At 42.0% G+C, this 24,455-nt stretch overlaps 1 protein-coding gene and 1 long non-coding RNA gene across 8 annotated transcripts in view; one reads left to right on the forward strand and one right to left on the reverse strand.

Annotated features, from left to right (window-relative positions):
• The window catches only part of CLIP1 (CAP-Gly domain containing linker protein 1), a 112,914-nt gene extending 91,329 nt beyond the window's left edge, over positions 1 to 21,585 (reverse strand). For 6 of the 7 annotated variants that reach the window (XM_072953422.1, XM_072953419.1, XM_072953421.1 and 3 more), the window contains exon 1: positions 21,401 to 21,585. The gene's annotated coding sequence lies outside the window, so the exon portion shown is untranslated. Of the gene's footprint in view, positions 1 to 3,806; positions 3,886 to 21,400 lie in introns of those variants that run through there. The other variant, XM_072953417.1, reaches the window with a different exon arrangement.
• Positions 833 to 10,415, forward strand: LOC140690987 (uncharacterized). Its single transcript, XR_012066411.1, has 3 exons — positions 833 to 887; positions 3,944 to 4,096; positions 10,088 to 10,415. It is a non-coding gene; the product is annotated as an uncharacterized lncRNA (long non-coding RNA).
• Positions 21,586 to 24,455: the final 2,870 nt, after the last annotated feature.

Here is a 24,455-nt window from a genome sequence, read left to right on the forward strand (position 1 = left end):
TCTTGTAAGAAATCAATTTAGAAAGGTGAACTGAAAGAAGACTTTGAAGAGCCTTAGAGATCATGCCAGGAGATTTACCATGGTCAATTTTTACTTGCCTTACACTTCAAATGAAAAGCTTCCATTCAGATTCTACTGGTTCAAAATGAAAGCTGTCTAGAGTTTCCCTTTAGGCCTTATATTTACTTCATTTGTTCATTTCAGTCATCTTAACCATTACCAAGCAAAGATTCAGCCCCAGGGTTGGTAGCCCCTTTTCCAGTGGTATGCCAAGTCTTCACTCACTCCAACCAACAGCCGTGAGGCTGCCAGGACAGGTCATACGCTTTAGAGAAGAACCATGAGCATCAAAAAACGATGATTGCAATGCAAATACAATGAAAAGTTCTCATCTAAAACCCTTCGGGTAACACCTCAGCAAGGATCAGCCTGGAGAGTCTATACAGATTAGATACCACTGAACACAAATGACAAATTCCAGGCTTTTCCACTACTCTTCGTCCTGCAGAGGGGAAGGAGGGTCACATATTCCACAACCTGCTTTGCCTTGATGACTTCTGGTATCCTACCATAAACCGCTCTGTCCAGTTTTTAAGTCAGGCTGAAAGCTACATATTCTAGGCCTGCACTCTCCAATATGGTAGCCACTGGCCACATGCACTGTTTAAACTTAACTTTAAACTTTTAAAAACTGAAATAAAATTAAAAAATCAGTTCCTCAGTCATACAAGCCACATTTCAAATGCTCAGCAGCCACAATGCAACATATAGAACAATTTTTACCATCACAGAAAGTCCTATGAGATAGCACTGTTCTAGAACTTTCTTCATCCACAGACCATCTACTTGCCAAACAGTGTCCTTCAAAGTGACCACCTGAGGACACGGTAAGTTAATTTGAATAATACTGTGTTGGTCAAAATATTTTTAACTCTTTTAAGAAATAACGTCAGAGACAGGTTAGCACTTTATTAGTGACCCAAGGTGACAGTGACCATCTCAGTCTCTCAGTACTCTTCACTGGACTTGGCTCTTGGCACTACTAGCTGTTTCCAAAATTTGAATCCAAAAACCTCAAAAATACAACGATGTGCAACCACTGAACACAGCAAAAATGTATCCAAGGCACACAAGCCAATTCCAAGAGTTCCAGAAGGTATTTACTAATGCTTTATCACTGTTAATTAATGAGCAACATCTCCCTAGAAGAAAGAACTTAAGCTCCGGCTCTTTTTTTTTTTTTCCATTTATTTTTAAAAGTCAGTCACATTACTTTATGATCTCACCTTCCAAACTATCATATTGCAATACACACCATCCACTGACCACCAGAACCCTTTACTTACACCACTGACTGATGCCATAGTTCTAATATTTTTTCAAGCCAAAAACAGTTTGTAAAATGTTTATCTCTAGAAGTTAAGAACTCACTTCTGGACAGTCAAAAATAGCTTCTGTTTTGCTGGTACATTCTCAAGTGGGAGACGCAGGAGAGACCCACGTCCCAGCGGCATCTATGTGCCAGGGGAGAAGACCGCCGGGGCACAGGGCTCAGCCACACCATCCCTGCTCTCCCTCTTCTCATCCAGAGCTTTATGTTTCCACCTAAAAGCAGAAAGCTTTGCTGCTAAACATCAACACCACCAGAGAAACAGTTTTTTCTGTTTTGTTCTGTTTTTTTTTTCCTGTGTAATCTACAGGTTTATTTTAAGAGACTAAAACGCCAGGCCTGAAACGAGCAAAAATTTTTTAACTAGATTAATAGCCTATGTTTGTGATTAAATGCCAAGATCTGATCTAAATTACAAATTTAAAAGGGCAAGATACATATTTCAGGAAAGCAAATAACCTTAAGAGACCTATTGTCTTCGGTGTTTCTGAAGAAGTGTGCTTTCTATTTCTTGAGAATGTCAGCTTTACTCAAAGTCAGGATTTCAGAAAATAGGATATTCTCCATCCACCCAACAAAAAAGCGTTTGGTACACATTAGTCTAGTGTGTTAGAGACTGGAAAATACCAGCATCTGGGGAGGTTTCACGAGATTAAAATAATGCCAGTACAAGGAAAGCACCACAAATATTACTTATGATTGTTTCCAAGAACCCAAGCACCCCACTTTCCTCTCAGATACAACCTCTCTCACCACACATTACTGACAAGGAAATTACATACAAATCAGTCTCCCACTCTAAACAAGCAAATTTTCAGAGATTGAGGATATACAGTTCAAGACTATAGCCTTCTCAAAACATAGAACATATGCTTATGGCAGTTCCCCCTTTTAATAAGCAATTTAGCAAGCAATCATCCATCACCTGCCTCATAAAGGTAAGAAAATTGAAAACATCCAGATAAAGAACATTTTTTATTTATGATAACAGTAGCTTAGTTACCAGGACCGTGAAGGGAAAAAGAAAAAAAAAAGACCCTAGGAACGAAGCCCAAATCTAGAGGTGACGCTACTGCCATCAAACACTTCATGCAAGACAGAGAGCCGTAGCTGCTCCAGCCGCACCAGGAAACTACCAGTGTCATTTCAAGCATCTGGGATCGCTCCCCATCCGCCAACACCCACTACCATTCAGACTGCATCTCAATAACCCTTCCATGAAAGAGGTCTTACAAAGGGAATGGGAAGTCAAAAGTTAAAGAGTCAGCTCAATTCTCCCTAAGTAAGAATATATGCCGAAAGCAAAGAAATGTTTTCAACAGTGAAAACTGATCTAAAGCAGTATGTTCCTGGAGCTAAAACTGACTTTAAATTGGCAGTTTCAAGTGTCTACAACCTAGGTGACCAGGACAACTCATTTCTAAACAGCTGTCTTAAGACATCCCCGTTAAAGAGATACATTTGAGAGGGAACATACCTAGCAAATCTAAAAAGGGCTCCTAGTCTCAAAGAAAGTAAATGTTTTAAGACATAAGGTCATACGTGTTTAGGAAAATAGGGACATGTGACTGTCACAGACGGGTAAAAATAGGGAACACATGCTTTAAATAAGGAACAATGCTTTAAAAAGAAGTCTACTTTAAAAACTGGAATCTTGGATGCTGACATGCTTTGCGGGGTAAAAAGCAGTAACAAAACAAAAAATTTTGGCCACGTGATCTCTCAGCCTAAACTCATGGGATCAAACTTAGGAAAGGGTCCAATATCTACTTTAAAAAGAGACAGGAGGGGGTACTTTATCAAGTGCTTGCACCCAGCACACAGGAACACAGGTTCCTGAAGTTTTTGTTTAAAGGATGAGAATCCTTAAGAAAATTACATCATGTATTAACCCTCAGAGACTAGATTTCTGGATATTTGTACGAACCAACACCTTTTCTTCTAACTCCAACTAACACAAATACAGAGAGCAAAGCAATATGTTCAAAACTAAACGGTGACAACGTCTCAATCGTGATGCGTCAGAATTTAGGCCTCTGGATCATAAATAATTTATACGCTGATAACCAAGCCTAATCGTTCCAAACTCCTACTTGTCTGGTGCTGTAGACACATTTTCACAGAACAAAAGTGCTACGTTTATTTGCAGGGAACAGGAAAATTGATAGCAAATTTCACAGCAGACAGAGCCACTGGTTAACCACACAGCCATTCACACAGTAAAATACTTCCGCTCTGCTACTGAGTTTTCTGTTTTTAAATGTCTTGCCAGAAGATATCTTAAAACAGCCATTTTTCCTATTATACATTCCTTTTCAATAAACTATAGTGGACCCAATGTTATTGTCTTTACTTTTTATCTACAGAAGCTGCGGAAAAGGCAACATAAATCTAGCAAAACTAGACAACCCAGTACCTCATGGTGTTTGTAGATCTGGGCCAGGCCTCAGCTCATATCCTGGCAGAAGCTGGGCAAACGTTTCGAGCAGTTCTGGCTGTGAGGTCATGACGATGACCTCACAAACAGAAATTCTTATGTTGGTCTGCCTCTAGGATGCAGCCTCACCACTTTAAAGGAAAACCAGGTTCTGTATCCCTGAATCTGCAGCCCATGACTCAAGAAATTCACCTTCTCCCAGGAAATTATCCTCCCATGTCAAGATTAGCAGCACCTTTCTCCACTACTGAGCAGCACAAGTCACGCAGGTAAGCAGAGAACAGCACACGTACCTGAGTTAAGTATTCAGCTCACCACCAGGAATGCATTTTTACATATTTCAAGTTTGCAAGTTTCTGTTTCAGTTCAGTTTCAAACACCTTTTCTTAGTATTCTCTCCCGGTAAATGGAGCTATGTTTAAGAATTCTGAAAACCAAGTAGGAAGTAAATCATAAACTTAAAATGTCACCTCTGCCCTGCCACTCTAACACACACTAACTCCACCAATCCCAGCTTGTGCTCTCTTTACTGAGAGGAGTGAGGATTACTGACGTCTAAGCCAGGAAAACGCCAGAAGTACAAAGCCTCACCACAGCTCCGCAATCAACGTGTCTTTGCTAAGAGAATCCAAAATTGACAGATTATTGTTTCTGCTATGGTTTTTGCCCCTCTCATGAATTCTGGAATTTGCAAGCCAGCACAGAGTAAGAATTAGTGACATTTTATCGCTATTTCTCGGTAGTTGAACATTCTTAAATTGGAAGGAAATGTGACAGAGGATTAATCGTAATTAATCATATCAATAATCCCAGGTGATGGGATTATTGATAGTTTTTATACCTTCTTGTGTTTTCTTGAATTTCTCAAATTTTATTTAATGAACAGGTATAATTATTCCAGCAGGAAAAGAAACTTCAATGATTCTGAGCCACAATAAAGTGGGTTTCAACCAGGGAGTAAGGAACTGGCTCTACTGCTCTATCTGCACAGGAACAGACACACAGCACAAAGCCGTACAAGGGAGAAGGGGACGCCCATGCAGAGTGGCTAGAGGTTCACCAAGCAGGCGTCCTTCTCTTCCTGGAGTCACAGACCACATTTCCAAGCTCCCTCTGCAGCTCAGTGTGACTGCGTGACTGAGTTCTAGACAACTTAATGAGAGCAGTGCCAGGGGTGGGTGCCCCCGTAAAATCTTCCCACACAAAGCCCCCCAGCTCTTGGCCCTTCCAGTGGCTTCATGGAGATGAGCAGGGCAACCTCATAAGCATGGATGGAGCCTGCATCCCTGAAGAAGCCTGAATCCAGGCATCACTTCTCTCCATTCGCCCATCAGCAAATATCTACCCGGCACTTTTCCAGAATTTAAACTTTCAACTGTTTAAGTCACTAAAATTAGTGCAGTTTGTTACAGCAGCTGGCTTTTCTTACCTAATAAGGTGGCAAAGAGATAAAAACTTTGCTTAGAGCTTTGGAATCATCTCAGCTAAATAAACTCGAAGGAAATTTTAGGATAGAGAAGAGAAAATTTTAGGATAAGCACCTGAGATAGAAATGCTTCATACCACAAAAAGCACAGTTACATGAAAAATAGATAGAAGTATCATATTTTCTTAAAATCAAAAGGACATTTTACTGGCAGGAGCAAAATATGTTTAAAAAACACATGTGTTTGAGTCCAGTATACTAAAATACAGATGACCGATGATGAGGTAAGTGCTCAGGAGTTAGGTGAGATGGTACTATCTTCTCCACTTCTATAAACGTTTGAAATTTTCCATAATAAAAAGTGCTTATTACAGAAGATAAATTTTAGTAAAATCCAACCCCATCTTCTTCCTTACCACTCATAACCTAGAAAAACCTTAAGCAATTTACAGAAACAAGAGGTTCCTCAAAACAAGCATGGTGTAAATTATGCTCAAGTGAAAAGGAATAATATTCTTCATAATTCTTCTCTGATTTCCTAAGATTTTGTGTATTCCTTTTTGTTGTTGTTTACTCTAATGAAAAAAAAATGTGGTTTTAAAGAAAATATATGAAAAGAGGGTTAGATTGGGAAATGAGACACCTGGATTCTGTCCCAGTTGGATGACCTTAAACTTGCAGTTAAGCCCTTCCTGGATCTCAGTATCCTCATCTGTAACCTAAGGATACTAATTAAATACAATCAGTTTCACTGCTGAGGATTTCAAATCCAAACTCCCTCAGTGAAAGGGCAAGGATTCAAAAGTGAAAGGGAAGTGACTGTGACTCACACTCTGCCAAAGTGAGAGGACCCTGCCATCAGGGAAGATAGCACCACATCTGATAGGATCAGCAGCGCGTCCCAGCGCTCTCCAGCATGGCATTGGATCGTCCGACACAAACCACATCTCCCCGCTTCCCCTTGGTCCCTTCACGGCCCATGCCGCCCCACCAGCAAAACGAACGCACTCCTTTATTTACTAACTCTGGACATTCTGCTGCGAGGCAAAGGAGAGGTGAAGAATTTGCAATGAATTCAATCTGCCAGGAGAGGGAGTTTAACACGGAGCCTCCGGAAACAAGCTGCCTGCAACGGCAGAGGGGACATCTGGACACGGGTCTCCGCTGGAGCCGGCTGGGTGCCCGTGAGGAAATCCAGCATCAGACAGGGTAGGTGACTTACCTGTAGACAGCTGCACTCTGAGACTTCTGAGCTTCCTTCTAGTTCTCAAATGTTACAAGTCCACAAACTTAATGGCAGAGGGAAGGGAAAAGAAGTTCTGAGAGTAATGGAAAGTCTAGTTTGAGAGAAAGATGTTCCTGAAGCTGATATTCAAGTCAAGCAAGAGAGAAGAACTCAAAGGCTGTCTTCCTATATCACGCTCCTGAATTTGGGAGGTTCATTCACAGCTTCCTCCCATCCCCTGAAGTCATGGTTATGTAAGTGTCTGGTGTGTGCTGTGTCACTTGGTGTCCCCCACCCCCACCACACGAGACGCCTGTAACCTGAGCCCTGCTTCAGCCCCTGAAAGCACTTACACAACATGCTGGTCGCCTTCCAGAGTGACTTGTATTTCTACTAAAGGCAAGTCATTCCATTTTTTTCCCCAATCTTTCAGTTTCATTCACATTGGTATTTCTGTACATACATAAATCACAAATAAAACTGAAGATCATTTACATATTTTCTTCAATTTCCAAGTAAACAAGAAAGGTCAAGAATTTTATCTTCACAGAAGGATATCAAAACCCAACCAGCAAGCTGATCGGCTTGCTTGGGGCCCATTTAAACACATCTTATGGCCGAACTGAGCTTCAGGTCCTCTCATGGGAAATGCAGAGTCATGCCTGTTTACACACCCAAGGACCACACTCCACTGCTCCACGCGGCATGTCCCACGAGTAAGGGCTTCCAGGGACAAGAAAATGACTAAAAGAATACGAGCAGCCGCATCTCCTCTTTGCAGGATCTTTTCTGACCACGCTTCCTGCCCTACCCCCTCCATCTCTGGACGACTCAGGCCGCCGTGCAGTCTTCTGTTACTGAACCATGAATCACACTCCTGCCTGGTTTGCACATCACACAATGACTAAGTTTCTCATGGTCAGGGATGAAATTTGTCTTCGCTTCCGACAGACCTAAAATAGTATCTGGTAGCCAGTAAGAGTTCAAAAAAGTCCTGAACTGACTCAACAGAACAAGAACCCCTAAAATGAAGCAATACTGCAATTTTCAAACTAAAGCATCAAGCGACTGTATCTCACCCTCTATGCGTTTGATGAAGACAACATCAGAGGGTTTCCCAACCCTGGACCCTCTTATAAAAAGCAGGCCAATGAGGCTATGAGCAAACTGCTCAATTACTACCTCCAGTGAACATTATGTCAGAGCCGTCTCAAATTAGACTACCTTTGTTGACACTACTATCCTTGCTCTGCCCAACAGAAATATAATGTGAGACAAATGTGTAATTTTGAATTTTCTAGTAACGAGGTTTTCAAAAAAATTTTTAAACCAGGTGAAATTAGTAACATTTTATTTCACTAAATATATACAAAATATTATATCAAATGTAATCAATATAAAATTGTTCATAAGTTATTTTACAATTCTTTTTTTTTCTATGAGGTCTTTGAAATCCAATTGTGGATTTTATACTTATAAGCACATCTCAACTTGGACTTGCCACATTTCAGGTGCTCAACAGCCGTATGTGGCTTGTAGCAACTGTACTGGACAACGCAGCTCTAGGAGACATTTAAAGCAGAATATAAAGTAGCCCTGCTCTAGACATCAATAGTAAACCTCCAGTCAGACACCCCAGATCTCCCTGGGCACACAACATTCGCCTTTCTACGTCATTACAACAACATGTGAGGGGAAGGAAAACTGTAAACTCTTGCACACAAAACTGAATAATTTGTTAAGATAAAAAAGAAAAAATAGCATTTACAGTAAGAAGACCTTTAAAATATCTATTCGACAGGGATACATACTGTATAAAGAAGACCCGCTTGTAGCACAAGGCGCTGCCCAGGAAAGCTCAGACAGCTCAACGCAGTGAGTTGGAAAACACACCCACACAAAACTCAAAGCAAAGTACGGAGATTGAGTTACAGATGAAAATTTAGTAAGTGTGTCTCAAGATGCAAGAAAGGAACCTGAGAGGTAGCGACTGGCAGATTTAAGGGCAATATAGCAGGAGGTAGCGTTTCAAGTATGAAGAGGGGGATGAAAGCATTTTCCTACTGAAGCAGCATCACACGTAGCTGCTCCGGTCTTCCTGACTGCAGGAAACTGACACACAGTCAATGAACGGTGGCATAAGAACATGTGTAAAGACAGGCTTGGAGCCTGGAGGGAAAAACTAGAGAAGAGAAAGAAAGGTTAAGGATAAGACTGTCAGTTACTCATTTCTCACTAATCTGTTATTTTTCCCCCTAAACTTTAGTAAATTGGCCTTGATTTAGAAACAGTTTAGTGGTTATAATTTAAAATGTAAGACTTGGGGAAGAAAAAGCACTGTCCCAAGTTCTAACATCTGGGAAACATGTCAGTTTAGCAAATGAAGATGCAGAATGCTCGTTGTGGGTAGAGAGGGGAGCACCCACCTCCTCCGGGGCAGAGTACCTGGCGAGCACGGGAGTAGTCGACGCGAACTGATGAGGATGAAATGAAGCCACTGAGGTAACCCTAAGGTTCTGGCCTCCCAGACACTTGGCCCCTGGAACTCAGGGAAAATGTGGGTAATGTCACTAACACAGTGCTGGCCACAGGTCACAGAACAGCCACTGCTTCACAATAACCAGTCAGTGCAATAACAAGTCAGATACACTGGAGAGGAGGGCAAGCAGGGGACGGGAGCCATCAGGTTTTAGCAGCAACTCAGTGGCTAGTTTAAAGGGTAAAATGATAAAATCTTACATGCGGGAAGTGTGTCTACAAAGGCTGGTGTTTGTGATGACAGAGAAGGAAAATCCTAATGGCCAGTTTCCCTACTTCTCCATCTCCAGCAGAGCATCCCAGTACTCAGGGACAACGGAAAGATCAGCCAGGGGAAAAGGCCATGCAGCCCTCTCAGAAACAAACACGCAAGATGTGAAAGAGAGACACTTTCCCAGGTGGAAAGAGAGAAAGGGAGAGACTCCACCTGCCAGGGAGCTGACAGGGTCCTTCCAGGGAGGAGGCCTGAAAGGGCGGGGCAGCATCTCAAACCTGCGCAGGAGGCAGAGCATGTGGAAGTACTGGTGTTCTTAAGAGAATACCTTGAAATACTGAGCAACAGTACAAAGTCTAAAACGTCTAAATACACAATAGCAGGAGACTAAGACTTGAAGTAAACTAAGAACTCCTTTACAAGGTAAAAAATGAAATTAAGGAAATGTTCATCATTTAACTTCTCATATAAATTGGGAAAAGCAGCATCTTAGCCTAGCTCGAAGATTACCAGCATTCTCCAAAATTCACCTGGCTGAAGAAGCAGAACCTTCTAGGGACTGAAAGTTACCTGGTGCCTCCCTCTGTTCATTCAAGTCATTTTGGTTCTGCTTTTGATAAATGTGCAATGAATTCACAAGCTGAAGACAGAGCTAGTAATAACTTGCATTCGAGGAGTGCTAAACTGTAAATAATCATAAAGCATGATGCAAAACAGTACCGTAACTCAGAGGGAGGGAAAGGGAGACATGGGAGATACAGGTTAACGTGTAAACAACACCAGCTTAACTGTGGTGCCACTTGTCAGTACTCCCGGCCAGCCCTACATCTATCAAGTTTACTATCTTGTTTTTACAGGATTTACTATCCAAAGTGATGACAGCAGCGGGGCCATCCCCATGTGACAGAACACTCGATGTGGTACCAGGGGTTGAAGATGTTTGAGGAAATATCAGTGTTCATGTGATACCCCAGTCAAAAACATCAGAGTCCAGGAGGCATCATTCTGGGTCTCTCTTTGCCTTTTGGACTTTCTGTCACTCTACTGACTAGGGGACCACTAAGACCTGTTTTCACTGATATGTATCTACATGTGTAAGTATATATATTTCATACACAATATATCACTTTTTAAACAGACCAAACAGCTTTAAAATTAACACAAAGATTAAAAACACAAACTGTGCATCTCTGGCATGGATAAATTACATAAGATGAAAGTAAACAGCATAGTCATTGTTTGTTTAAAAAGATCGATATGAAAAGTCCATTTAGACCCTAACAGGCTGACACAAGCCAGTAGGGTCAGAAAATTAAGTGGCTCCTTAATTCAAATAGTGCTACAAGCGAGCTGTATTTCCACTTTCTAACTGGTAGAGCCCTCACAGAGCAATTTATAAAATGAGTGTACCAACCTTAAGTGCTGGTTTAAGACTATCACACAATAAGATGCTGAAAGGAGAAAGTTTTACAGCTTCCCTTCAAGATCAGAAGTAGAATTTTAAATGATTAAAGACTCAGTTTAGGATATTTGCCAAATAAAGTCAGAACAGGACATTAACAGGTACACATAACCTCTTAAAAATCATTCTGTGCTTGGAAATTGTCTATTTTTAAGACCTGAAGTGTGTATGACATAGTACCAAATACTGTTGTACCCAGAGCTTCAGAATCTACCATAGTTTTGAAAAGGAAGGGGAAGGTCCCAAAATCCAACCAAGGCAAAGAAAGCTAGAGCCTTAGATGATTTTTCTCAAGACAGAACTCTGTGCCATGATGCAACGGCCTGAATTATCAACATCTTTGTACAGATCAGTTTGAAGATTTCTTTTTCCATAATTTAAAAAAATATTTGTCCTGCCAGTACATTGTCTCCTTGGAGATTGTTGTTTTATGGTATTTTTTTTAATGGAGGTACTGGGGACTGAACCCAGGACCTCGGTATGCTAAGCATGCGCTCTACCACTGAGCTACTACCCTTCCCTCCCTCGAAGATTTACGTTCTCTTCCTGATTCTTCGACAAGCAGAAAACAAGCAGATTCCCAAACTTCCTCCATCTGCAAAGGAATTTTTTTTTACAGGAGGGGAACATGTAAAGCTGAATCATTTGGGCTACTCTGCTCATTTACCCAAGTTTCTACAAAATCTTGTGACTTTGTAACTCTAATACCACCAGCATTCAGATGGATCCTAAAAGGAACTGAAATTACTAGGCCTGGTTAGTATCTCCCAGAAGAACTTACTTAATAGGTCGGCAGCAGTCAATTATACTAATGTGTGAAAAGGAACAAATAGGCTTAATAGAGTATCATAAAATTTTAGAATCAGAAGAGATCTGCTATCTAGTTCAACTTCCTTATTTTACTGCTAAGGAAACTGATTCTAAAAAGTGAAATCACTTGTTAAGGTCACAGTTACTTAACAGACTAGGTCTTAAACCCCAACCTCCAGTTTAAAGTCTCCTGAGCCTAAGCCATGTTGATAAATAAAAGGTTCTCATCTGTTATAAACAGCAGTGGGATGAATGAGTCAATCTCAAGGCAAGTTAAAACTCGTTTCCCTTTCACAAAGGAGCAAGAACAGGAATATTTTCACTTGCCCTTAAACAGTCACACACTGCCCAGACGTAAAGCAACGACTTGTTCTGAACAGGAAAAAGGGCAGCTCGACAACTTACAGAAGAAATCAATTACTTCCTTTCTGGGTTTTTTTCCTCTTTACAAAAACTTCACTTTTGCTTTGCAAATGAGCCATTTTAATAGTCGCAGGTCTTTAGATCAAATGGAAAAAATAACCACATTTCTATTTTCACAGTACTGAAAGGTTATCAGCTATTTCAAATTTATTCACAAGCCCCGAAGACAGTTTTCCATACAACCACCCTACATGCTGTACACGGAATTGGTTTCATTTGGATTTTAACACCCAGCTTCGTTGCTGGTTATTTTGTACCTGTGTCAGATTCACGGCAAGTTCTGTCAGACCTGAGAAAGAAACACCTTTTAATTAACCTGTGGGAAATGAAACTGACAAACATGTAAAAGGGCCTGAAGTTTGGCAAGGCACAAGTTGTGACGTGAGGAGCAAGAGTTACTTTTCCATGTGGAATATTCAGCTCCCCATAAATTACAAGTTCTTCTGAGAAAGCTGTTCACTACAAATGTGCCCTTCAATAACTGCAAGGCACTCCTGCTCAAATTAACTTTCTAAAACATGGCAGGAAGGGAAGTTTTCATTTCCCATACTCGTAGAAGTAGGTTTTTCCCCCTATTCTGACTTAAATGAAAGAAGAAAATTGAGGTGCTGAACTGTGACTTCCTCCAGCAACAGAAGTCAGGAAGACACAGGGATTAAAGGGGAGGGGAGAGAAAGGTTCTGACACTGAGTTTTACATACATTAATTCATTTTATCTCCATGATGACTATACAAAATACTATCTCCGATTTATAGATGAGGAAACTGAGCTCCAGAAAGTTAAGCGGTTTGTACAAGATCTTCCATCAAGTAACAGAACTGGGATTTGCTGGCAGGCAAAGGACTGAATTCTTGCTCTTAACCTTACTTCCATTAACAGCCCTGGGTCCCCCAAGAAGTTGTGCCTGTTTAACTCAACTTTGTATCTCCAACATCTGTGCTAGTGCCTCACTATAGTAGGTGCTCAATAAATGCCTGATGAATCTATGCATTAAAAGATAACCCATAAACTCAACAACACAAAAACCCAGTTCAAAACTGGTCAAAGGATTTCAGTGGACATTTCTTCAAAGGTACACAAATGGCCAATAAGCACATGAAAAGATGCTCAACTTCAATAATCATTAGGGAAATGCAAATCAAAACTACAGTGAGATAAGATCTCACGCCCATTAAGACGACTATTAAAAAAAAAAAGAACAAGGGTTGGCGATGCTGTGGAGAAACTGGAATCCTTGTGTGCTGTTGGTAGGAGTATAAATTGGTACAGGCTCTGTAGCAAACAGTATGGTAGTTCCTCAAAAATTATGAAGCACCGTATCATCCAGCAACTCCAATTCTGGGTATATACCCAAAAGAACTGAAAGCAGGGTCTTGAAGCAACAGTAGTTCATCCATGCTCATTATTCACGACAGCTAACATGTGGAAGCAATCCAGGTGTCCACTGACAGATAAATGGATAAGCAAAACACGATGTTTACACACAATGGAGTATTATTCAGCCTTAAAAAGGAAGGAAGTTATGACACATGCACAGCAAGGATGAATCTTGAGGACACTATGCTAAGTGAAATAATCCAGCCACAAAAAGACAAACACTATGTGAGTCCACTTGTATGAGATACTTCAGAGTAATCAAAATCATAGAGCCAGAAAGTAGAGGGTGGTTGAGGGAGAGAGGAATGGGGAGTAGCTGTTTAACAGGTAGAGTTTCAGTTTCACAAGATGAAGAGAGTTCTGGAGCTGGATGGTGGGAATAGTTGCACAACAATGTGAATGTGCTTACTGCCACTGAACTGTACACTTTAAAAAGGTTAAGACAGTAAGTTTTATATATGCTTTACCACAATAAAAACAATTTAAAAAGAAAGATAATTGGTATTCTTTCCTATACCCTTTTTATCCTCAATCATACCATACTCTTGTCCTGCACTTTGCTTTTATACTTAATATTTTGAAAACAAACAAACAAAAAAATAACTGGTACATTCTCCAAAGAAGACATACAAATGAGCAATAAGCACATGAGAAGGTGCCCAACATGCCTAGCCATCAGGTAAATGCAAATCAAAATCACAGTGAGATACCACACTTCACCCTCACTGGGATGCCTGTAACCAAAAAGTTAATAAGTGTTGACAAGGATGTGGAAAAACTGGAACCTCATTCATTGCTGGTGGCACAACCACTTTGGAAAAGAGTTTTTCAGTTCCTCAAAAGGTGGGGTTCCCACATGATCCAGCAATTCTGTTCCTAGGTATATATTCAAGAAAATGAAAGCACACATCCACACAAAAACTAATACACAAATGTTCCCAGCTGCATTATTCATAACAGGTAAGAAGTACAAACAACCCAAATGTCTATCAGCTGATGAACAAAATGTGGTCTATCCATACAACAGAATAATTCAGCCACAAAAAGGAACAAAGTAGTGTCGACATATGCCACGATATGGACGAACCTTGAAAATATTCTGCTAAGTGAAAGACGTCAGTCAGACTGTATGATTTCATTTACATGAAATGTCCAAAATAGGCAAATCTAGAGAGACAGACATAGGGCTGGGAGGCTAGGAGGGAGATGAAGAGTGACTATTAACGGGTACAGGGTTCCTTTTCCGTATGAAGAACATATTCTAAAACTGTTTGTGGTGATGGTTGCACAACGCTGCACAAAAAAGATAACTGGTACACCCAGAAGTTTTCCTATTTATAATTTACCAACAGATATTTCTGACCAAACATCATAAAAAAGACTTGCAAAAAACTTAATGATTATAAGATGCTAAAGACCAGTAGGAAGGGCAGGGAAGACTCTCCTTGATATAAACCCAAACGTCTTAGTTTGATTTCCTGTTACCTGCTCTCAAACTACAGAGCGGTAGACTATCTGCGATTATCTCAACATGCTACTGCCATGCCTCCAGTCTCTGCTCAGTCCGCCCGTCCCTGCATCTCCATCAGTGCCAACCACAAGTGCTAATTCTACTTCAGAAGCTTCCTTAATTCCCCCTCACGCACACTACATGCCTAAGCCAAGCGAACTGACCGTCTGCCACCCTCCGTTAGGTCCCATCACAGCTCCTTTTCAGCCTATACCTGGCCTGTTGTAGCTGTCTCACAGCTCCTGGTACCCAGCACAGTCTTCACAGCGCTCAACAAATGTTTGATAAATTGGTATTTCTGGGGTTTCCCCCACCCGACGGGACACTTTCTATTGGTCACGTTCACCTGAAAAGCTTTACTATAAATGTTACCATGGGCAAAATAAGCCAGGTGACTCACAGGCAACCAGTGATACAGGACCCTTCTTTCCTCAGTCTTCCTGGGCCTCTTCGGTATTTGAAAGCACTGATGACTCCCTCTGCACTATTACTACCATCACATCCCTTTCATTAACAGAGTAACCCCACCAGGTGCACAGGGCGGGTGTCACCCCCATTTTGCAGAGCAAGCAGCAGACTCAGAGAGGACAAGTGACTTGCCCAACTTCACGTGACTCACACAGCTGGGGCTGAAGCAAATCCAGGACCTAAAATGTCCTTTTTTATTTTTTTATTTTTAGGTTTCTTGGCTGCAAAGGTCCTTTATCCACTTATTTTTTGTTTTTTTATTGAACTATAGTTGATTTACAACGTTGTGTTAGTTTCTGGTGTACAACACAGTGATTCAGTTACACATACATTCTTTTCCATTATAAGTTATTACAAGCTATTGGATTTGGTTCCCTGTGCTCTACAGTAGGATTTTACTGTTTCAGGACCTCAAACTTCTTGATAGTAGTTCTAACTTCCTATGTTGGTTTGCTGAGAGTATTTCCAGTGGAAATATTATACTTTTAATCACTTCAAAAATAGAAATATAGATCTAGCCATAAACATTTTTTTAATGAAAGAGAAAAAGACTAGAAGGACATACTCCACAACACAAATAATTTTCTCTGGGCAATAGGATTATCGATAAATTGCTTTTTTCTGTGTTTTTTCATGTGTGTGTTTTATACCTTATGCATTGAACCCACATATTATAGGATAACTAATATTTATTATTAAAATGTAAGGGCCCTTGTAAAACTGGTACGTAAGGGGAAAATAAACCTGAGAAACTCAAAAAGTAAAAACATCACTGAAAGACATTTTCTAAACTCTAAACTTGACTCTGATGCTAGATTCTCAAAGTCACAACCCAAGCAAGCCACAAATGCCTTACAACAGAAATTAGCAATACCTATTTTCCCAGTCACTAGCAGTGAAAGAAACTTAGTGATAAAGCTTTTTTTCACTTAGGCCAGAAAAAAAAAAAAAAAAAAAAACTACCCTGCCCAGAGGTGAGGGTATAGCTCAAGTGGTAGAGTACATGCTTAGCATCCACAAGGTCCTGGGTTCAATTCTCAGCACCTCCTCTAAAAATAAATAAATCTAATTCCACTCACCCCTGCCAAAATTACCCTACCTATAAAGTTTATTTATTCTGCAGTCTGGAAAAGCAAAGCCTAAATAGGTTCCTTCCTGCCTTAAGATACTAGAACATGTCTCCAGTAAGAAATCATTCTACAGAGGAAATCAGATAAAGACAGAAGGTAGGTGATCAAAAGATATGATTGAAAGATTTTTAGGGAAATATCCTATTATCTTTTATCTTTCCCCAAAAGATAGGGGAAGAAATATGCCAACTATTTCACTGCACTTCTTGACTAGGGATTTTTATTTTTAATTTTAATTTTTATTTTTTAAACACTGACTAGGGATTTTTAAAATCAAGAAAAAAAATCTTATTATAGTTGCCTTTTCTTTTACATCAAGCTCAAATTTTGGATGATTTGCAGTCCCTGAACATCTGGATCATCAGGCCGTTAGTTTCAGAGAAGATACAGTAAATCAAGGACTCGGCAATTTTAGGTGTAAAAATGGGCAGAGTTAAAACTGGGATCTAATCCAAGCTATACTTAGACATAAGCAAAGGAGAATACAAATATCAAACTACTTAATTCAAGTCGGAAGTATATTATGCTTATACAAAACATTAAGGCAGCAAAATGTCTGTCTGTAGTCTCATTAGGATTCCTAAGAAGAAACAGATGAGAATACATTTCCCCAGGGAAAGAGATATCAGAAAGGGTTCCCAATAGGGATTCTGGAATAGGACTAATTCTTTTCTAAGACTCTACAAAGAACACTTTTAAGATTTTGTTGCTGAACCACCATAAGATAGACAATTAAAAAACAGACCCACCCATTGAGTTAGTGCTAGTGGAATCTGTTCTTCTGGAAGTGCCAGATGGAGATTTAAAAAAAAAAAAAAAGCTCTCTACTAACTGTGGCCAAGATTCCTTGGTACTTGGTGCCAGGGCCAGGATATTAACCCAGATGTCCTAGCCAAATTCAAGGTTGGTTAATTACAGTCTGCCAACCTACACCCTCCACCCAACACACACACACACACACACACACACACACACACACGCATACACACAAAAAGGCCCTCTCTGTTCCCTTGATGTAAAATGGGAAGAGGTTACTCTTGAAATTCTTGTATAGTACCATCAGTCAATATGTTTTCCCTTAAAAGTGCATTGTAACTCAAATGCTGACTTAAAGCATATGGATTCCTTGAGTTCTATCTACATGAGAAACATACACTATGTATATTGAAAATATATAAGATGCTATGTTAGTTTCAAGCCTCCCTAAACAGTTATCTAAAAACTTCAGATTCAGAATAATACTGACACTGCCTTCCAATTAAGATTGAAGAGACTTAAATAAAGGTTTAAATTAAACACAGATTTTGAACCATGAAGCTTTTAAGACTAAAAAGGAAGGCTCTGCTGCCAGGAGCACAATGCCAGGAAAAAGCTATATATGCAAATGTCAGTTACAAGGCTCCCCAGGATTGAGCAAAGATCCTGTATCCAAACAGGAAAGTATACACTCAACAGCAAGTCTGAACACCAAGTACTGGTCTGGCCTTTCGACCAGCCACTTAAGGTTCCACTGCCAACATATTCTGTGCACTGCTTAATATAAACTAGGGTTCAATCTCTAATTCTGTTTTCACTGGCTATGTGGCCTTTTAGGCAAGTTAGTGAAATTCTTTCAAGCCTGACTTTCCCATCTTTAACTTTTTCTTCATCAAAATCACTGATAACATGGCACAAAATTATCCTGTATCTTTCACTATTTTAAAATATTTTAATACATATTTTAAGGACTATAACCTTCGTGGCCTTAAATTATCTGTCTCTTCCCCCAATCCCCAGCTCCTCCCTCAGGACCTTTGCACTTGCTGTTCCCTCTGGGATCTACATTCCCTCACTTCCTCTAAATCTCTATTTAAAAGATGTTTAATCAGCGAGGTCTCCTCTTACCACTCTAAAATTTCCATGACCCTAACTCTTGTTCCCAAAACTTCAGATTCCCCCTTCCCTGATTTTTTCTTTTTTCACCATGTGTCACTTTGCAACATACAATACATTTTATTAATGTGATTATTGTCTGCCTCCCCTACTTGCAGGGGAGTTCCAAGAGAGCAGGGATTTCTGCCTGTTTTATTTACTGCTGCATCACAGCACCCAGCACAGCACCTGGTACAGTAGATGCTCAACAAACACTGAGTGACTACCAAAGGAAACATAAGGACTGCCCACGGACAGGTACACCACAGCCCCACAAGCTCCCTTTTGGGGAGGCTATCACACGCTTTAAATACACTGAAAAAGAGCACTATCATCGGCTTGCAGTGATTAATGAACAACACTGTCTATTCTTTGTATCAGAGAAAAACAAATCCAACCTCTCACCTCATTTGCACAAGGAAAACAGGAAAGAAGCTGATAATTCGGATACAGTGGAAAATTATATGAGGTGAAAAGCCTCACTTTAGTTAACACTGCACTAAGTTTTCCTTTATTTATTTATTTTTTTATTTTGGAGTGGGGGGTGATAATCAGGTGTATTTATTTTTAGAAGAGGTACTGGGGATTCCACAAAGTTTTCTTTTAATGTTAACAAATACTAAGCCATCTTCCTGTGAGTTAAGTACACTACCTTCAGTTTTTTTCCTTTATCTTTAACTCCTATAAAACAAGTCCTGAAACTTACAGACCTCGTATTTTCAGTTAACTAAATAATAAATATTTACTGAGCACAAGGGACTCTCCAGAATTCTGTAGAGGGTGCTATAATGTGAAATACAAGGTCCTTGATATACACATTTATGTATGCACACATACATATCACTGAGATATACACACACACACAGATACACACAACTTGAGGTAGATATATACAAACCACACACACACACACAGAAGACCAGAAATATATCTTAAAAATAATAAGGAACACCAGGTAGCTAATATGTGACAAATTCAACAATGCCTACCTTTGTATGGACTTATAAGAGGACCAATTCATCTCTTACACACCGTGTAGTGAGCTTAGAATCCCAACAGAGGCAGCACTTAAAAAGCAAGACTCATTTGACACAACACTGTAAAATAACTATAACTCAATAAAAAATGCTTAAAAAAAAGACTGACTTAAGTTCACGTGTATTTATGGGTCACGTGGTATGCGACAGACTCAATGTTAGACACGAAGTTAAAAAATAATAATTAAGGTAAATAAGAAGAGCACCAAATTCTAAACACCTAAAGAACAGAAACCAGATCTGCTTACGTCATATTCAAGCACAAGTAGGAGCTTAAGTAATTGCTGAAAAAAAGAGGGAATGGCATGATCTTTATCTTCAGACAAAATACCTTCGCAGGGTCCACCCAGTTTGTTTTTTACCCTTTTGAACTAGGCCTAGTGGGAAGCCAAAGCTGTACTTTACCATTTCCTCTGAATTTCAAAATCCCATGACAAGCCCTTGGCCAAGCAATCACCCACTTACTTTGCTTTAATAAAAGCCAGCCTTGCTCCTTGCCAGAGATTCACCATACTAATTTAATTACTAAGCACCTGAAGTCAAATACCTGAGCTCAAATCCTGACACCACCACTTACTAGCTGTGTGACGCTGGGTAAGGTTCTTGACCTTTCCATGCCTCCTCTGTAAAAATGTGGTTAGTAATGGCACCCTCATGGGGTTCAGTTGATTAATGATATAAAACACATAAAAGGCCTGCCCAGAGCCTGACCACAGAAAGCCCTCAATAAAGGTTAATATTCCCAAAGAGGAATGCCCCAAGGCTGAGGAACAACATACCCGAGGACTCCCGCAAAAGGTTATCATTAAACTCAAAAGGCAATCACGTCTGCTCCGGACTTGTGCATACTAGGAGTAATAGTAATAAAGAAATAGCAAGACCAACCAGAACCACAACCGTAAGAGCACACTAACACTTAACACTAATACTAATCTGGAACTCTTACTGGCCAGGCACTGTCCTAACCTAAAAACAGGAAGAAGGCAAGGCTGCTGAATTTAAAAAAAAAAATGCAGAATTTTCTCCACTTTTCTTTTTCAATACGGTAACTGGCGCCCAAGTTTTGCTAAAAACAGGTATCTAAAACGATCACAGACTTAACGTGTAATTTCTTCGTACCAAAGAGGTGGGGCTGTGAAGGGAGGAGGGGCTGGTGCTCGGCTCCTGCCAGATGGAAAAGCCACATGAAGTGGAGAAACAGCCGAGTTCACGGTTTCTCCCCAGATCAAAATCGGATCTTGGAAGCACAGGACCTCCAGATGAGGGGAATCAGAAGGCTTTGCTTTTAAAATAACCTCTGAACAAGTGTCATCTGTCTTCCGAGCCAATCCCTTGCCGAGGCAGAAGGTTCGGGTTACCGGGCAGTGGTGTTATTGAAGAAATCCTTGTCACCTCTTGTCATCCACCTTCGCCAAGAATCACAGTCCCACTCGGGGGTGGGGGGATGAGCAGGGGGGGACAAAAGCCACGGCCGGCCAGGCCCCAGGCCAGCAGGGCCAGCCCGCCGGCCGGCGCACGCCTCGGAGGCCACAACCAGGGTGCCCTCCATTCCGGTTCGCAGGCACCGCCGCCAAGGGCCCGAAAAATGCTCAGGTGGCCGCCAGGGCAACAGGTCCCGCCGGGCCTCGGCCTCCCCGGGGTCCGGCCCCCCCAGGCCCCCCCACCCAGGGTCGAGGGGAGCGGAGAGGGGCGCCGGGGAGGGAGCGGCGCCTGGGGCGGCGCAGGGGCAAGGAGTCCAAGCTCCATCTTGAGGCGGGCGGAGGAAGGGAAGGCCGGGCTCGGCGCTGACAGGGCCGGGCACTTTTTCGGCTCCGGGAGGCGCACGCCAGGGACCCTGGGCCTCCAGGGCCGTCCCCCCGGGGCTCCCCGCGTCCCCTCGGGGCGGCCGGGTGCGCGGGACTCGGCCCCCGTCTCGGACGCCGGGCCCGGCCCCCGGCCCCGAGCCGGGCGGGCTGGAGCGGGCCCGGCGGGGCGGACGGGGAAAGGTGAGGAGGGGACGGGGAAGGGGAAGGTGAGAGGGCCCGCGCCGCGCCCCGCTCACCGCTCGCCGCCGCGTCAGTCGCCGCCAGTCGCCGCCACCTGCCCCACTGCAGCAGCAGCAGCAGTAGCAGCAGCCGCGCGGCCGCCGCCTCCCGCCTCCCGGCTCGTCGGCTCGGGGCGGGGGAGAGCGTGACGCGCCGCCGCCGCCGCCGCCGCCGCCGCCGCCGCCGCCGCCGCCGCCGCCGCCGCGGGGCCGGGCGGGCGCGCGCCGCCTGGAGAAGACGCCGAGGCGGCTCCTCCCCGTGCGCTCCGCCGCCGCGCCCACCCCGGGCCCGCCCCGAGCCCTGAACCCCGCGCCGGGTCGGAGCCCCCCACCGCCGCCTCTTTGTCTGCACCCGCAGCGGCCCCGGGGAGGCGAACCCCAGACCCCCGGCGCCCCCGCCGTCCCGCCCTCAGGTCCTAATGAGGACCGGGACCGGGAGGAAGATGCGAGGGAAACCCGAGAGGCCTGGACTGAGGGGCTTCTCATCCTCTCGGTTAGCTCCCCGTTTTCTCAAAGTGTTCCCAGAATTTGCAAGTCACTCTATAGCTCCATTCAGTTTCGACCACAGCCTGTTAGTTTGGGGCTAATTTTTTTTTTTTCCCAGACCCAGAAATCCTTTGAAAAAGCTAGGAGGAGCTGCCCACGGCAGGTTAAGTTAAGGGAGCATCCTCTCTGTCCTCCTGGGAAGACTCAGGGTGAACAATCCCTGGGGGAAACGCTCAGAAGAGCTGCCTACAGCGAGTGAAGCTTGGGAAAGACCATCTCTGCCCATCCCTGCCCTCCAGGGAAAGACGAGGATTAAAAATCCCGTGAAACAACCTCAGCACTTGCTCCTTTAGTTTGAGAAAAGCCTCTTTTATTCGCGCCAGCCGCTTGGACAGAAGCCCTGGTTAGTATCCCGTCCTCCCACCTCCCCCCAGGGAGCTCCTTTAAAAGCTTTTGAAACCGTCGGGAGGGGAGGCAGCAACAGCCTGCTCCGGGCTGGTGCAGCGGAGGGCGGCCAGCATTTCACTCCCATGGACCATGGCAACCCCAGAAGCTTGGCAGCTCCTGGGAAGAATTTGCAGCTGTCAGGGAAGCCCAGGATTTTGCTGCGACTCAGTGGTGGATAGGGGGCCTGGGGTTTCCTCCTCCTCCCTGGTAGAAGAGAATAATCAGGAAGGTGACCCCTTTGCTGACCTTTATTCAAAGCACCGTGCTGCCTGGACCAACAGGCGTGCACAGAGCAGGGGGAGGAAACTACATTGAAAATGCATGGAGTTCTGAACAAATAAGTAAATTTATTTGCCGGCTCCTCCCTTCCATTCACATTTTAAGTCACAAAAATTTTGTTTCCTAATTCATCAATTTGGTTTGCAAGTTGGGAGAGGGAGGTCAAAGTGTGGTGGCACCCTTGATACCCAGTTTCTATATTTCTAATCTGAGAGGGACACCTCACCTTCGCATCTGGACGCTTTTCAGCTCTAATACACAACCTATGTAATCACACATGCCATAGAAAGAGGCAAAGACCACTGTTAATCGTGGGGTGCAAATATCTAACACTTCTGCCTTTTTCTTTTCTCCTCTGCTCATTCTGCTTGGCCTGTCTTTATTTCCAAATTGCTGATATTTTGTTCATTAATGATTTTTTGGCATTACTTTTGATTTTTAAAATATCACATTAAAATAGTATTTTTCTTGACTACTGAGTTTTTAGCGCCCCCTTAAATGTTATGACCAAGGCCTAGTCCCAGCCCTACTCCCAGGCCAGTGACTGTGTTCAGTCCAGCATTGTGGCTGGAGTTAGGTCTAAAGAAGTTGCTCAGTCCTCATTCAAAATAAGCATTCACATTCTGTTTTCAGATCAAGCCACTGAGATTTTTTTAAATGCATGCCTTCCATAAAAGCATTAGAACAGCTCAAGAGCTAAGACTTTGGAAGATGGAGGATTGAAACGGCTGAAGTTGAAAGCCAGGTAGGAGCTCCCAAATCTTTATTTTACCAAATGTGGAAGTCATTAAATACTTTAAAAAAATAATAAAGGCATAATTATATCATTAGTGTAACCTAAGAATAGCTACAAATAGTTGTAGACTTGTGTGGAGGGGAAGAGGAAGCGCTGCTTTAATCATAACACAGTCAATAGATGATGTCTACAGATGATAAATCAGTAACAATGTAAGTATATTTTTAGAGATATGGAAGTTACCACCAGAAGAACTGAAAGCAGAAAATTAGTGGTCTCTGAGGAATAGGAATGGGGAGGAGGGTGAGCAGAACAATGTTGCTTTTCATGACAAACCCTGATGTACTTTACTTTTTAAAAAGTGCATACATTACTTTGATTTCTTTAATAAAAAAAAACCCAAAAAAGGTATTTAAGAATTTAAGATCCTCAAACAAATGAGTAGAGAATATTCTCTGCAAAATGATGGGAGTTCATGGTTTAGTTTCTACACAGCTCCTCAGCATTTATTCTTTTTCTGACAGTTTTACAGCAGGTTTATTATTTTGTTTATTACCTGTCTTACTCCACCCCTAGAATGTAAGTTTCAAGAGTGCAAGGATTGTTGGTTCATTCATTGCTCTAGCTGCATCCCCAGAATATGTCTGGTTCATAGTAGATTAGTTTTTAAAAGGATGTAGTATAAGACTTCGGGTTCTAAGTAACTAGGAACTTCTTCCCAGTGTTTCGTCTTTTTTTTTTTTTTTAAAGAACAATAGGGTGTTCGTTACATAAAATTAAAACAAGCAAAATGAAGAAAATAAAACAGTTATAATCCCACACATCCAGAGAAAATTACTGTAAATAATGGTTTTTAATTGATTTAATACTGTTGAAAATATTTTAAATCTTTCACTAAGGCACTGATAGTTCTTATTTCCATTCAGGAACAATATTCAGTATAAAATAGCGGTTAGAGAGTGCTTTGTAAATGTCTAAAAAGATATAAGGATTTATAGAACTTTTAAAATAGAAAATGAAACAAAAGCTGTCAAGACAAGAAAACTCTTTAAATTAAAAGTAAATTTTCTTTTTCTTTCCTTCTTTTCTTTTTCTCTAAGTTCCTGAACCATGATAGATAACAAT

The sequence above is a fragment of the Vicugna pacos genome, chromosome 32, assembly GCF_048564905.1.
Source record: "Vicugna pacos chromosome 32, VicPac4, whole genome shotgun sequence".
NCBI classification, from domain to species: domain Eukaryota; kingdom Metazoa; phylum Chordata; class Mammalia; order Artiodactyla; family Camelidae; genus Vicugna; species Vicugna pacos.